General features: G+C 37.8%; 1 pseudogene across 1 annotated transcript; it reads left to right on the top strand.

The window, feature by feature from the left end:
- The first annotated feature begins 1067 nt into the window (after positions 1 to 1067).
- On the top strand, positions 1068 to 7796 carry LOC124849196 (uncharacterized; annotated as a pseudogene). The gene is made up of 3 exons (XR_015780242.1): positions 1068 to 1351; positions 2837 to 3124; positions 6371 to 7796. The product of XR_015780242.1 is annotated as an uncharacterized LOC124849196 (transcript).
- Positions 7797 to 15833: the final 8037 nt, after the last annotated feature.

The following is a 15833-nucleotide window of genomic DNA, read 5'->3' as shown; positions in this document are numbered from 1 at the left end:
AACTAGTAATCTAATCATTTAAACTTTTTCCATCCATCTCAAAAACTATACTAACATTTTAAGTAAAAATAATTTCTTAGCTTAATATATAATAATAATAATAATATAAAAAATATTTTATACTTGAAGTTTTCTTTTATTTTTTTTATTGTTACAATTCATCTATACGTTCTCTTTAAAACGTTGCATTTTTTTAGTACAATAATAATAGCATCTACTTCAATTCAACCTTAAATGTACGTATTTCATTGTATTTAGTTCAAAATTCTTTTACAACTTATTTATTTATTTTATATTCTTCTTAGAAGATACTTATCCTTTTTTATCATTAACATTTAGATCAATTAATATAACTTTCAATCCATTAACTATTGTATAGGGACCAGTAGTTTGGCTATGAAACATTTAAATATATTTAATAGAATATAATAAACAATTTTTGGAGTGGTTTTTATGAAATACTTTTTGAACACAAGTACTAATAATACAAAAGTCAATCATATGGTCCTAATATAAAACTTTGAGAAAAGATAACTAAATTATATTAATTTATTTTATAATAATAATGAATGGATGATACATTACAGTACACACCAAAATCAAGAACATCTCAACAACTAAAAAACAGTGGTCGGTGCATCTCATCCTTATCCTCTCATCTTTTCCAACACAATTCCCCTCATTTTTTAAACGTTTCTTTCACATTATTCTCTTTCTCACACCTTTTATTTATTTTTATATAAAAAAATAAATAAAATGGCTAAATGATTATTTTGTATCTGAATGTGTGAATCGATCAATAATAGTTTATTTATTAAAAAGGTGAATTTTAGCTTAGTTCTCGGATTTAGAAAAAATTACAATAGCTATATCCTTTTGTAAATTATTCAAAATTAATTTGACATTTTAAGAATTAATTTAGCATTAGAAAGTTGGGTAGAAAAACTGATTTATAAGTTGCTTATATAACTGAATATAATTATCATATTTTTGTTATTTTAAATCTTATAAGTTCGTATATCTATAAAAACCCTACCATTTTCTCCTTTTTGAAAAGTGTTACCAATACGATACTTGGTTTTGCGGAAAAGCAAAGTAACGACGCAGCATTCTATACACATCTTCTCTCTCTCTGAAGATTTTTTCTCTCTCTTCGGACCCTTTTTCTCTCTGAATTCATTCTTCTGTACGCATCATCCATCATCTTCAAGCTCCGGCCATGGCGTCTGGATCATCGGGTCGCGGAAACTCTGCCTCCAAAGGGTTTGATTTCGGTTCCGACGACATCCTCTGCTCCTACGATGACTACGCCAATCGCGATTCCAGTTCTAACGGCAATCACACGGATCCGGTAATTGCTCCCAATTCAACTATGGTATATTTACCCATGTGCCTTTTGCGTCAATTCGTGCGTTGACTCGCGCGTTTATGGTCTCTGAGGGCAAGTTCAGGATATGGGTCTCGGCCGTTTGGAGTAAAAGTTATTAGGGTTTTGGGAAGTTATCATTTTTAGTGATAAAGGTGTAATATTGACGGTGGATGTTTCTATTTTGTTTTATGTTTTCTCCCATTCTCTATATCCCTGATCGTGGTTTTGGTTGTAATTTGTTGAGACTGGATGGGTTATTTGGGTGTTTACGTTGGTTTCGGAAAGTGAATGAGTTGCTGGGAGTTGAAATTGTGAAGATTGGAGTGACTTGCTGAGTTAGGGTTGGTGACATGCTAGGATGTCAGTTCGAGGTTGTATGAATGTTTTAGTAAAATTGTGGTGAATGAATGTGAAGCTGATTTCATCAAGTGTTGTGGAATTCCTTCTGGTTGGTGAAGTTACTTTTGACTTATTGGTGTAACAGAAGCTTTAATTAATTCGTTGAGGGTTTATTTGAGTTGTTGAGTGGTGGATGGGTTGTTGGGAGTTGAAATAGGAAAAGTTCGAGTGACTTGCCCAGTTTTGGGTTTATGCTGTTCTGTAATGGCTAGTGAAATCTTAGAATGTGAGTTCGTGTTGTGATTGAAAGTTTTACTGAAATATGTGTTTATCTGGGTGGGCCAAAGGTATTTTGGAGTTTATTTAGGAGTGTGGAGGGCATGAATGCATTAGCTGTTTGACTTTGAAAGAAGAGAAGTATTTTGATTGGATGTGAGAGGAAAAAGGAGTGATCTGCTGTAGTGTGCATTTGTATCCTGAGTTTTGGGTTTTCTTTATCCGTACACATGATTGAGTTTTTCATATGCAATTTGAATACATTGATGTGTGAGATGTACGAGGTCAACATGGTTGTCAGTTGGGAGAAATAGAATCAATGAGGGATTGTGTCCAAGTGTGCCACTTATATATGTTTTGGCAATTCAGATGTTGTGATGCTTTTAATTTGTGCACTTTAGTTAGCTTGACTGATTGGTTGATTGTCATGATTCACTGGATGTTTGGAATATAATTGATCGGTCCTCACATCCAAAATAAAACTAATGTGTTATTTACCTTTTATGGTGTAGATATATGAGGATGGATGTAAGCAATAGTTCAATTCCTTGAATCATGTCTAGAAGGGAATCGGTGAAAATTAGGGAAATACCATAGTTTAGGATGAGGAGACTGATGATAGCATAATTTTTGTTTTATGCTTAAAGTGGTAAAGTGATGTTTTCTCATTGAATCATATTGCTTATTATGGGTAACCAGAGTTTTTTGTTTACTCATAATTATTGTGCTTGCTTTCTTCTTAGTTTTCTTTACCATTCTCATGCTTATTGTTTCCTATATGATGTGTATTCTTGTACTGGCTATGATTTATATGATGTCTTTTCTAATCTAGTATCCACAAACATTCTGCAGGATTTTCACAAAGCAAGGATGTCGAGGACTCCAATGTTTCCTGCTACTGCCTATAATCCACCTGAAGATTCTTTAAGCCAAGATGTGATTGCGACTGTAGAGAAGAGTATGAAAAAATATGCTGACAACCTCATGCGTTTTCTAGAGGGAATTAGTTCAAGGCTATCACAGTTGGAATTATACTGTTACAATCTTGACAAATCTATTGGAGAAATGAGATCAGATTTAACTCGTGACCATGTGGAGCAAGATTCAAGGCTGAAATCTCTTGAAAAGCACCTTCAAGAAGTAAGTCACTACTATAATTGATAATATCTATAATAGTTTGTTAGCATCGAAATTATATTGTGCTGTTACTAACATCATTCCATCTTATCTTCCAATTTTTATCCTCCAGCCCAAACTTTGGGGGGGTGTGGAATCTAAATCATTGATGTAATTATAATCATTAATTTACTATTTTACTCATTCATAAGTGGTATTGCAAACCCTTGTTTTTATCTTCTCAGCCAGCCTCCTCCCAACCGTAGATATGATTCTCCATAGTGTCATCAAGTCACCTAATAACCTGCTAACTGCCAGATTATATGATATTTTATAAGCATAATAGAGACAAGAACAAACACAGATATATATTGACACAATTCTAAGAGATATTAAAGTTTTTTTCCTTAAATGATTTTGATTTGATTGAATCAACCTGTACTTGGACCTAGGGGTGTTATTTTGATAGTTTGGACAAATCTTCAGTTGGATTATATTGGATGGATAGAAAAGAATCTATTAATGCTTTTGTGATCTGTCAAAAATGCATTGAAAAAAAATCCAATTGATCCATGTTCAATTTAATCAAAACCATCCATTGATTGCTAACTCCATTAATCACAATAACCCCACCCATCCTACCCATTTATTTCTGTTAACTGAAATAAGTGAATTGGATGTACTAATAGAGATTGTTTTATCAGCCTACTAGTGTAACTCAACTCACAGATTTAACTCATAAACCTGAAAAAAATATCGTAACTTTAGTTAATTTTGATGTGTTGAATGACCAACTTCAATTTTCCAAAAAAAAAAAATACAAAGGAAACCAGTTAAAAATTAAGCAAAGTTAACTAAAGTTACCATGACTTTTCCTGGGAAAAAGTCACTAAATCCCTTCCCAAACTTGGAAGGGTTTACTTACTGTAAAAAAAGAATAATAAAAAATTTATTAATGACGAATTGCATGAGATAATATCTTTTAGGATTGTATTTTAATTTCATAGTAAAGAAAATTAGTAACCACAACAACAAAGAATGATAGTACAATAGTGCTAAAATAAGATTAAACATTACATGAATGACCAAGTCATATATGAATTTCATAAAAACACACGTTCTTACACTGAAAGCATTTAAAACATAACTTAATTTCTTCAAATAGTTTGAGTACTAACAAAAACTGTTGAGTATAGTCAACGAGGGGAATTTTATGTTGATTTTGAACTTGCTGACTTGCTTCTTGACTTGAGAGTTTACACAAGTTTACAAAAGTTTAATGAGTGTATGAGTTTACTTAGAAAGAGTTTGAAAGTGAGTTAACTTGCTTTATCTACCTGGGAACGTGAGCTCATAATAGGTCAGAGTTCATTCCAGAGTTTGACAACCTTGAATCCTACCTAGTCTACCATCACCCGCAACCAAGTAAATTTTTAAGTGCAAGAATAAGCAAGATATAAAGCACCAAGGACAGGAACATATATGAATAACAGTTAGTGATTATTGATATCCTTAGTCTTGTGCACAAGCATGCGTAGGTGGTTAGTTTCCGAGGCAGAGGCAATAAACCTTTTTACCAGAATTTTTGTTTCATTCAAAACTGGAGCTGTGAAGGGTAATTGCCTCCATGTCTCTATCTGCACTGAAAAGTTGGTACTTCTTAGGGCCATTTATGCAGAATGATATTTTGATATATCAAATTCTAACTCAACTCTGTTCAAATGCATTATTTTATTACTAAAATAATTTAGTTTCTACTGAAATTTAATTGCTGTTATAATCTTTAGTTGCTTCTCTCTTTATTTTTCTTGGCACATGTTTGGCGAAGATGAAATTAGTACGAAATAGAGAGGATGGAGAGGTTAAATAGATGAGAAATAAGGGATTTTCCTGGTTTGGTTAGGTGGAAATGGGAGGAGACAAAAAAAAAGGGTGTACCTTTGTTTCCTTGCTATACTGCATGGAATTGTGAGTGGGGAGACAATTGGACCTTGTGGCGGTTTGAAACTGAGAAATTGTGCAGTCCTACGGTAGTTTTTGCTGTTCAAAATGCGACAAATTCTGCATTTACTAGCTGTTTTATACATTACTGATGGTATTAAACTGCCAATAATGTATAATGGTTGGTTTTAAAAAGCATAATTGATTTTCACTAATCACAGTAGGTCGTGTGAATTAAAAATCAATTTACAAGCGACATTTTTATATATTTTTCCTTTTCTTTTTTCATATCTCTTTATTTCTCTTAAAATGGACATTCATTATTTTATTTGTCATCTATTCTTTTCCTTCTTACCACAAACACACTCTAATTGTTTGAATGAGGGTAATATGGGAATAATAGTCATAGTAATTCATTCTGTTTCATTCACTTTCCAAACAATAGAATGAAAATGCATTCTATTCCATATTAATCCATTTTGCTCTGCTCACCATTAGATATTCAAAAAAATTATAGTGTGTACTCAACTTGAAATAAAATAAAAAATAATGTGTGCTCATCATTAGATATTTTATCAGGTGCATAGATGCACTGTAACATGTGTTTCATTTGTACCTGGTTGATATGCATACCACATTACCACCAGAGTAGCACCTACTTCCTAGCTCATTTCAAAACACAAGTCTCATTGTCCTTGTGGAAATGTAATCTAGCAAAAAGTACCTGTGTAATCAACAGTCAAAACATTTTACAAAGTTGGACCTGGATAAAAGGCACCATTGTATTTTTTGTCGAAAATAAACTCTTTGGAGATCTAAATCCTTTTTTAATGATTTCAGTTTATTTTTCTTCATCTTTCTCAATCTCTGATTCTTTAGCTAGGATATCCAAGCACAGCCACGAGGTAATTTCAAAAGACGAAGTTATCTCCAATTGTGTTGCAGGATACCCTGGTGTTCCTAGCTTGCTCAGTGCTACAAGTGGTAGGGATCCTTTGTGTTGAATATAAGGGCTGGTGCGGGGCATAAGTCGAATGGTTTAGTTGGTCTTACGACAGATCTCTGGCCCCGAAGGAGTTGGATTAGAAATACCATAATGGGTCAGGATTTTTGGGTTGCTCTTTGGTAATGTGAACCTAGAATATTAGTCTTTATCTGAATATGCAAACCCAGCCAGTCTTATATCGATTTGCAGATTTTTAATATACTTTGTTCATCAAGGTTCACAATTACCAACCCTGTGCAGTATTGCTAAATTAAGAATTCATTACTACTGGAATAAGTTGAACAGTACTCCCAACCTTAAACACTCTTGTGTTTCTTCTGTAGGTTCACAGGTCTGTACAAATTTTAAGAGACAAGCAAGAGCTGGCTGACACTCAGAAAGAATTGGCCAAGCTTCAACTTGCTCAGAAAGAATCATCTTCCTCCACCCATTCACAGTCCAACGAGGAGAGATCATCACCAACCACAGATCCTAAAAAAACTGACAATGCATCTGATGCAAACAACCAGCAGTTGGCTCTTGCTCTACCTCATCAAATTTCCCCTCAGCAGCAGCCTGCAGCGCCTCCTGCTCAGGCTCAGGCACCTGCATCAAATGTGACTCAAGCCCCTCAGCAACCTCCTTATTACATGCCTCCCACCCCTCTGCAGAATACACCTGTGCCCCAGAACCAGTATTTGCCTTCTGATCAACAATATCGAACTCCCCAACTTGTGGCCCCACAACCAACACCATCTCAAGTAACACCCACCCCACCCGTGCAACAATTTTCTCACTATCAACAGCAACAGCCACAACCTCAACAACAACCAGCAGCAGCTCCAGCAGCAACAACAGTGGTCACAGCAGGTGCCATCACCTCAGCCACCCTCAATGCAATCTCAAACAAGACCCCCCTCTCCAGCTATGTACCCTCCATACCAGCCGAACCAAGCAACAAACCCATCACCTGCAGAAACACTTCCAAACAGCATGCCCATGCAAGTGCCGTATTCAGGAGTTCCACCGCCAGGATCTAGCCGAGCTGACACAATACCATATGGATATGGAGGAGCTGGAAGAACAGTTCAACAACAGCCTCCACCCCAGCAGATGAAGGGTTCTTTTCCTGCACCACCAAGTGAAATGTATGGACCTACTGGTTCTCTCCCGGCCCTTCCTCCTCCTGGTAGTGCATACATGATGTATGAGGGTGAGGGAGGAAGAACACATCATCCACCACAACCTCATTTTACTCAACCTGGATATCCTCCAACAAGTGGTTCCCTTCAGAACCCCCCAAGCCATAATCTTATGGTTCGAAATCCCAACCAGTCGCAGTTTGTCCGCAACCATCCCTACAATGAGTTGATTGAGAAATTGGTGAGCATGGGATTCAGGGGAGACCATGTTGTCAGTGTGATCCAGAGGATGGAGGAGAGTGGACAGGCCATTGATTTCAATTCGGTACTTGACAGGTTGAATGTGCATAGCTCTGTGGGTCCTCAGAGAGGATGGTCAGGGTGATCAACAACTTTTCTGAACAATACTTGTCTGCCAAACTAATACTCTGTTCAAACCCTCAAATCATTGCGTGTTTTAGTATGCATTGAATAAAAGTTTTATGTAATGTGACGGTTTATCTTCCTATGTAAAAAATGCCTTGAGATGTGAGGATTGTCTAGTATTTATGCAGAAAATCCTCCACTTGCTCTTTTCTATTTTTTTAACTTATATTTTAAAGTATATGAAACTTTAGATTATTGGTAATCCCCTTGTTTTTTTTACTTTATATGCTCAATATATATATTATTTATTAGTTATAGTATATGAACAAAAATTTAGGGGTAAAACTTTAAAGCATAAGTAAAGGATGATTCTGGTCTTTATATTTTAAAACTGGTGGTGGTTTTGATTCTTGTACTTTGTAAACTGTAGTAATTTGGTCCTTTGTCAGGTCAAAATGATATAGGGTAAGGAATAAAATTTATAACATTTTATAATTGCATAGGATTAAGAAGGTGTCCCGTATGGACTAAGACTAGTTCTCATCAAATTTGAAAGACATCTTATTTTATCCAAAATTTACTGGAGTTAGACATTTGTTAAGGAATCATTATTCATTCATTCTTTTAGCTTATTTCAGAACAACCCAAAGTTCTTTTCTAACGAATTTCTGGACTATAAGAATTTTTCAAGTACAATGAAATATCATTTTCATATGAATAATCAAATATTAAGTAAGAATAAGGTATTATTGAATCGCATTGTTTGGTACCCAATTGAAGAGGCCGCAAGCCCACAACTGTGAGAGTTACGGTAGAAAATAAAAAATAGTCAAAAGAGAGAAGGAAACTCCAATGCCATAGATGGCAGAAGTGAGAACGAAAACTTCTTTTTATGGGATTTGTGTTTTTTCCCAATTCAATTTTTTTGTTGCTTAAATTTCACAGACCATGTATTAATAGAATTTTTCATTTTGTTTATAACAATTTTTTATATAGATTAGACAAGTCAATTATTTTACTTGATCATATTTATTTTTGTTAATAAAAAAAGAAATACAAGGTAGATGAGACGAACAAAAGGTGCATGTGCAGGGGAGGGAAAGGTAAAGTCTCTGTCTCGATGCCATTTGCAGACTTTTGCAATGAATCATACATTTTTTAATATAAGAATAATAATATAATATAATGATGAATCCATTGATTATGATGATAGTTAGTGGAGTTTTGGTCACCTATCACGATGTTTGTGCTTAAAATTGCATTTCAATTAAGTATATATTTTATTACATATTCGCTAGTCAATTTATTGTTCGGAATATAAGAGCACATTGGTATTTTTTTTCTTTTACACATAATTCTAAAGTTATGGCAATAAGTGGTAGCTAATACCTAATTACATGAACTACCCTATTTATAAATTATAATATTAGTAAAGCACATTATTGTGGTTATATTACTATTTTTACTGTGGTCAAGACCTAAAAGTCATATGACCTTGCAAAACTCACTCTTTCAATATAAATTAATTTTAAGAGCTACAAAAAAATTATTGTGTTTCTTTTAGTGAAAATGGTGCTTGCATAGTTAAATTTTCTTAATTAGTTTCTTCTCTTGTCTTTTTGGTGCTACCAAAGAGTGTATCAAGTCTTGCCATCTTAGAGCTAACAAATATTATGTCAAGAGACTAATCAAGAGTAAGGGTTGCTTATCTTTGGTAAGGTACTCACCATTTTACCTTTCCTCGTTTCAATTCCAATTGTATCCTTATGTTAATATAAATTGTGTGTTTTCATTCTATTTCTTGCATAATCTTTGTATTTTTTATAAGCTTCCATTTTTTAACTCACCATTATCTAAGGCTTGTCAAGAATCACGAAAAACTCTCACCCAAATACCACTCCATTACCTAGGCAAGGTTTATCCAAAAAAAGACCTCTCACACCCTTTTCTTAGATTTTCGATAATCAACCAAAAAGACCCATGACACCACCCATAATTCAAACTAAATTTTCCTAAACCTTATCTAAGTATACACTGTAAAACCTATAATGTCCTTACTTAAGAGGTGCATTATAGTATTATGCTTATATATTATTTATGTTTTAGTTTTTAATTTTGATGCGAGATTGGAGTTCGCCTATGTTTGGAACTTCCATACAATTTTGTCTTTGAATTTTAAAAATAATGAATATAATCTTTTTAATCCAATTATCTTAAATTTCTTATGTGTCAAATGTTTCATTAGTAAATATGAAAACAAGAATGTGTTAAACAATATAATAACTCAAATGTTAAATGAAACTTGTTTGATAGGTAAAAAGAATTAAACATAATTAGATGAAAAAAATTATATTAGTTTATTTTTAAAGCTTGAAAACCAAAATGTATCAAAGTTTTCAATAAGGAATAATTTCAATTTTATATCAAAGTAAAGGGATTAAAGACACACATATATGTGTGTGTAACATCCCAAAAATATATAGTATAAACTATATAATCTATAGTCATCACATGCATGATAAGATAGTACAATTATCTGACTAAAATATAAAGTATTATCCATACAGTTATCCATAATAACTATAGAATTATATTCAACCGATCTATTTCGAAACTATCTACAATACTACCCCATAACGAACTAAACGACTGGATTCTCTTCATCAAGCGTCTGCTCCACGAAGATCTCATCTCCTCTGCTCACACCTACAAGATGATCATAGCAAAGAAGAAACATCACACATACAACACACAAACACAAAAATAGAAGGGTAAGCTAGATATAAAAACATTCATATAATTACAGAACATAGATTATGCACATGCTAACTCAGGCAAGATAAATTAGTTTAGACATTCTAATATGTTAAGACCTATAACAAACCGTCCGGACTGAGAATGAATACCGAGCTATGGCGGGTTTTGCACTTATGGTGGCCTCTACTGCGTTGCAAAGCCATTGCCATGGGTTTCACCCTACCATACACAAGGTTAGTCAGTTTCGCGCAATAGACCTCCAAGTAGCGTCTACACTAGGACCTCCCACTACTCTCACCACATGAATCAATCCTCTCTATGTGAGAACGAAAGTTCATTAGAGTTTTAGGAATAACCCCCATACTGAGCTTCCTCTGTATTCATTCTCAAACACACTTACATCTCACTAAGAGATTCCACTTTGAAACTCACTTTTACCACATTGAAATCATACTTTCATTCACTTTGAATTCCCATTTTATACCTTTTATATTCATATAATTCAATACACATTCATACATAACATTCAATGATTTACCATCATTCAAACAACTCATGAACCAATAAGAAAATAATAAACTAGACTTGAACAATTCGCTCAGCGCACCTTCTCGCATAGCGAGTCTAGAGGTTTCTCGCACAGCGACTCAACTCGCTATGCGAACCCTCAAACAGAGACTCACCCCTCATAACCCTTCACACAACGATTTAATTCGTTGTGCGAATAAACCCTTTTACTGCATCAGACCCTAACCACTCGCATAACGCCCCAATCAGCTATGCGAGAGTCTCCAAATAGTTGCTCAGACTTCCCAAACTATCCTTGTGTGCCCATTTTCGCTATTCGAATAAAATTGGTAATAGTTTCAGACCCCAACCAGTCACATAGCGCCCCAATTCGCCATGCGGATCACCAAACAGAGAGCAACCCTCTCAACCCATTAGTACAGCGCGCCCATTCGCTGTGCGAAATGCCCTAGCAGAGAGCATCTCACCTAGGGTAACTCACTATACGAATCTATTCGCATAGCGAGTCTGCATAATCTGCAGAACAAATTCTGCATAATTAAGCAACTCAACCACCTAATTACCAATTTTAACTATCTTTCCCAACTTCTAACACTCTCAGATTGTTTTATATACTTGATTAGACTTGTCTAAGTAATTCTAAACATTTCTAACATCAATTTAAAGTGTTTATGGATCAATTTCTACTCTAAAACATCAAATTCATCAACTTATGGACTACAAATCAAATCTACCACTTTGAACCTGTTTTTAATCATTTTGATGACTCTAACAAGTCCACAATGGACTTCCCCAAGCTAGTCCCAACAGCCTAATTGAGTCCATAACCCCTAACTCTCCAATTCACTACTCTACTTCCTCTAAAAAGACTCAAAACATGCATAATTCACTATACTTTCAATTTAGTTAATAATACAACAGATTTCTCACATCAAGTACCTCCAATATGTTCAATCACAACAATTAAATTTCCTCCAAATCAAGTTCATAAGCAATCGCAATATAGTTTCACAGATTAAACATTCCAGCACATACAACTCAATCTACTCAAAACATAAACAGTGATCGAAACCACATACCAATTCAGAATTTATCATATATACATATCATACAACCAATTTAAAGAAGTATCTAGCTCCCCTTACCTTAGAGATAAACTGCTTTAGCTCACAGAAACTACTCCAACTAGTACCTTGCACTGCAAGGAAACTCAACATAACCTACGAATCACCAATCAGTGATATAAAACAGCTCTTAGAATCTAAATTGAGTTGAGAATTGAAGGATAAAACTACAAGGACACATGCAACTTAGCAGAAATTGCATGATCCAGGTTTAAGAACATGCTGAGAAAGGGGGAAAACGACTTACTAGCTAGAATCAAGAAACTGATCGGTCAGTTGTGTAGCCCTCTACGCCGTGGACGTCTAGGTACCTCCTAATCATCAATCAGACAACTCGGTAGTGAGAAATTCATAGAGAAGCTGAGAGAAAGAGTAGAGAATAGTGTTTTAGAGAGATGAAGTGTTTTAGATAATGAACCGAGCTTTAGAAAGTTCTATCTATTTTATAAGATTATTTTTAAAGTAAAAAGCTCGTCTCATTATTTTAATACACCTATCTACTCTATTACTCTATTACTCTATTTTCTAGGTTCTTAATATATATATATATATATATATATATATATATATATATTACTAACTAATAGAACAACTTGATCTTTCTAGATTTTTAAAATTTCATTTTGGCTCAACTGGCTAGCTTGTCTATCAATATTGAGTTTGCATAATTTTAAAAACTTCACAAATATATTAAATAATCAAATTGGTGTATCTACACAATTTTATTTTTTTGTTTCTCATTTAAAAAATACCTCTATTTAGTTCAAAAGTGTCTCTGCATAGAATAAATTGACTAAAAAGATATATCTTAATTGATTAGTATTTACAAAAAAAAATACCAACATATCACATCATATTTCTTAACAAATTTTCAATCACAATTCAATTATACCGATCAAATTAATAATCTACGTTTCACACAACAAAATAATGATCATATAACCTCCATTATGAGATAATTCAATCAAAACACTACTAGGAAATAATTAGTTTCCCGTATACTGAGTCTTGTGATTCTATTACAACTCTAATTGCTAGTGTTTCGACCGAATCAGTGAGGACCCTGTTAAAACACACAAGCTTGTCGAAGACCGGACGGACGATCACGAACGGTAAAGGCTGGCGGACGAGCAATGAAGCTGCTATGGACCGGGGGGACGCTTTCTCTCCAACTGAAGCGGATCGAGCGGCTCTATCTCCAGGGGCTCTAGGCGCTGCTGAAAACCGGACGGACGCAGAACAAGCAGCTTTGGCGCTTGGTGGCACTTGGAGCTGACGAGAGCTGGGCGGACGCTGCTGAATCCCACGAGTTGAAGAAGGCCGGACCAAAACTGGACGGACGACAACCTCTCTACCAAGGATTGGACGTGCTGTGTAGGGTTTCTCCCTATGTACTCCAGATGGTCACCCTCCTACTCCAAGCCGGGTGGTCGGGTACCTGCCAAAGACACTCCGACGCTCAAGTCAGTTATATGACAGAGCGTTCTATAATGCATGCATATGTTGCGTTCTAAGCAATCTGTCCAGAACTCATACCTGGAATCCTTTATTTATACTGATTGTAATGGGCTTTTACCTTTCGTGGACCTGATAACGGCCCAATCATACCATAATCTTCGTTAAGGGCTGTAATGAGTCATTAGCGTTTAACTGTGTAGTCGACAAAGTGCGGGTCGGTTGGGAATGATGGTCGGCCAGGGATGTCAACCTGGGTGGGCGTCCATCTGGTTCTACTGTCTGGTCACACTAGACGGACGCTCGGTCTTGATTGCCATATTGGGCGGACGTTCGGTTCACGAATGGCTGGACGCTCGGTCCTGATCGCCATCTTGGGCGGTCGTTCGGTTCATGAATGGTTGGACGCTCGGTCTTGATTGCCATCTTGGACGGGCGTTCGGTTCCTGAATGGCTGGACGCTCGGTCCTGATTGCATCTTGGCTGGCCGTTCGGTTCATTCATGAATCGAACGTTCTTGGAGGGTCTCTCGGTTTATGACTGGGGAGTATCGGTCGGTACATGTTAGTTTGGACGCCCGGTCTTGATTGTGACCTTGGTGAGCGGCATTGTGTTAACCGCTCGCTCGGTCTATGCCAGGAGGACCTGTCGGTACATAAGCCCTCCAAGCCCGAGCATAATTTTATTGTGCGAAGGGGTTTTGTCCATGCCTGGATGGGCGACCTTGGAAGACCGCTCGTTCCATGAAAGCTCGGACAATCGTTCGTTTGGACGTTCGTTCTTGATTGTGACCTTGGTGGGCGGCAGTGTTAATCGCTCGCTCGGTCTATGCCGGGAGGACCTGTCGGTACATAAGCCTCCCAAGCCCGAGCATAATTTTATTATGCGAACGGGTTTTGTAGATGGCCCCCGAATTCCTGAGTCCAGTTTTGGCCGAATGGTGGAGGTCGACTACGTACCTTGGAGGCCAAATGGCCGGACGCTTTACGTCGGACGATCGAATAACTTGGGATGAACGACCAAGAGTTCACGACCGGATGCTTGAATGTTGAATGCCAAATCTGGCTAACGTTGAGGCCGAACGGCCGAGACTTGAGGCTTGATAGCCGACAGCTGAGGCCAAATGGTCGAGAGCTTGTTGAGGCCGGACGACCGAGAGTTGAGGCCGGATGGCCGATAGCTAAGGCCAAATGGCCGACAGTTTGTTCAGGCCGGACGACCGAGAGTTGAGGCTTGATAGCCGATAGTTGAGGCCGAATGGCCGAAAGCATGTTGATGCCGGACGACCGAGATTTGAGGCCGGATGGCTAACAGTGAGGCCGGATGGACGAGCGCTTGTTGAGGCCGGATGGACGAGCGCTCTTTGAGGCCGGACGGCCGATAGTTGAGGCTTGGTGGCCGAGAGTTTGAGGCCGGATGGACGAGCGCTCTTTGAGGCCGGACGGACGAGCGCTTTTGTCCGGGTGGCCGAGAGCTTGAGGCCGGATGGGCGAGAGCTTGTTGGGGTTGGACGACCGAGAACTTGAGGTTGGACGTCCGGGAGTGGAGCTGGAACGGCCGGGAGTTCAGGCCGGATGACCCGATTCTGGATGCCAAATTTGGCTATGTACCTAAGGCCGAATGGCCGAGTGGCAGAGGTCGAACACGTACCTTGGAGGCCAAATGGCCGGATGGCGAACTCCAACTTTGGCTAAGGCCGGATGACCGAGTGCTTGTCGAGGCCGGACAACCGAGAGTTGAGGCCGGATTGCCGACAGCTAAGGCCAAATGGCCGAGAGCTTGTTGAGGTCGGACGACCGATTGTTGCCCAATTTGGCAAAGTTATAATGAGGCCATGAACGGCCGGTCGATTTACTCCCTTGGATAACGAACGGCTGAGGCCGAACTGTTGACACCTTCGGAGGCTCTACTGATATTGAACAGCTAAGGCCTTAGTAGGCCATGTTGGGACCGAACGGTTGGGGCCCCGGGAGGCTCAGCGGTAGAGGCCGCGGAGGCCAAGAGATTGAGGCCAGGAGACCGATCGGTTGTGGGTCTTCGGAACTTGTGGTCACGCCGGACGGCAGTGGTTCTTCAGAAAGAACTCCCTGTTCTCCGCCCGGCCAAGTTGAGAGTGGTTCTCGGTGGAACACTCTGTTCATCAACTTGGTCTTTTGGCGCGGACGGCAGTGGTTCTCGGTGGAACTCTCCGTTCACCGTCCGGCCAAGTTGACAGTGGTTCTCGGTGGAACTCTCGGTTCTCGGTTCATCAACTTGGACTTTTGGCGCGGACGACAATGGTTCTCGGTGGAACTCTCCGTTCACCGTCCGGCCAAGTTGATAGTGGTTCTCGGTGGAACTCTCCGTTCATCAAGTTGGACTTTTTCTATGTTTAATGCGAGATGATTGAGGAGAGCCCTTTTTGCGAATATGCACTCGTGCAATTATTGCGGGTT

This window comes from Vigna umbellata, chromosome 6 (assembly GCF_029865625.1).
Source record: "Vigna umbellata cultivar VRB3 chromosome 6, Vumbellata_1.0, whole genome shotgun sequence".
Classification (NCBI taxonomy): domain Eukaryota; kingdom Viridiplantae; phylum Streptophyta; class Magnoliopsida; order Fabales; family Fabaceae; genus Vigna; species Vigna umbellata.
Note: the sequence above shows the minus strand (reverse complement) of the source record. Positions and strands in the feature narration are given on the sequence as shown.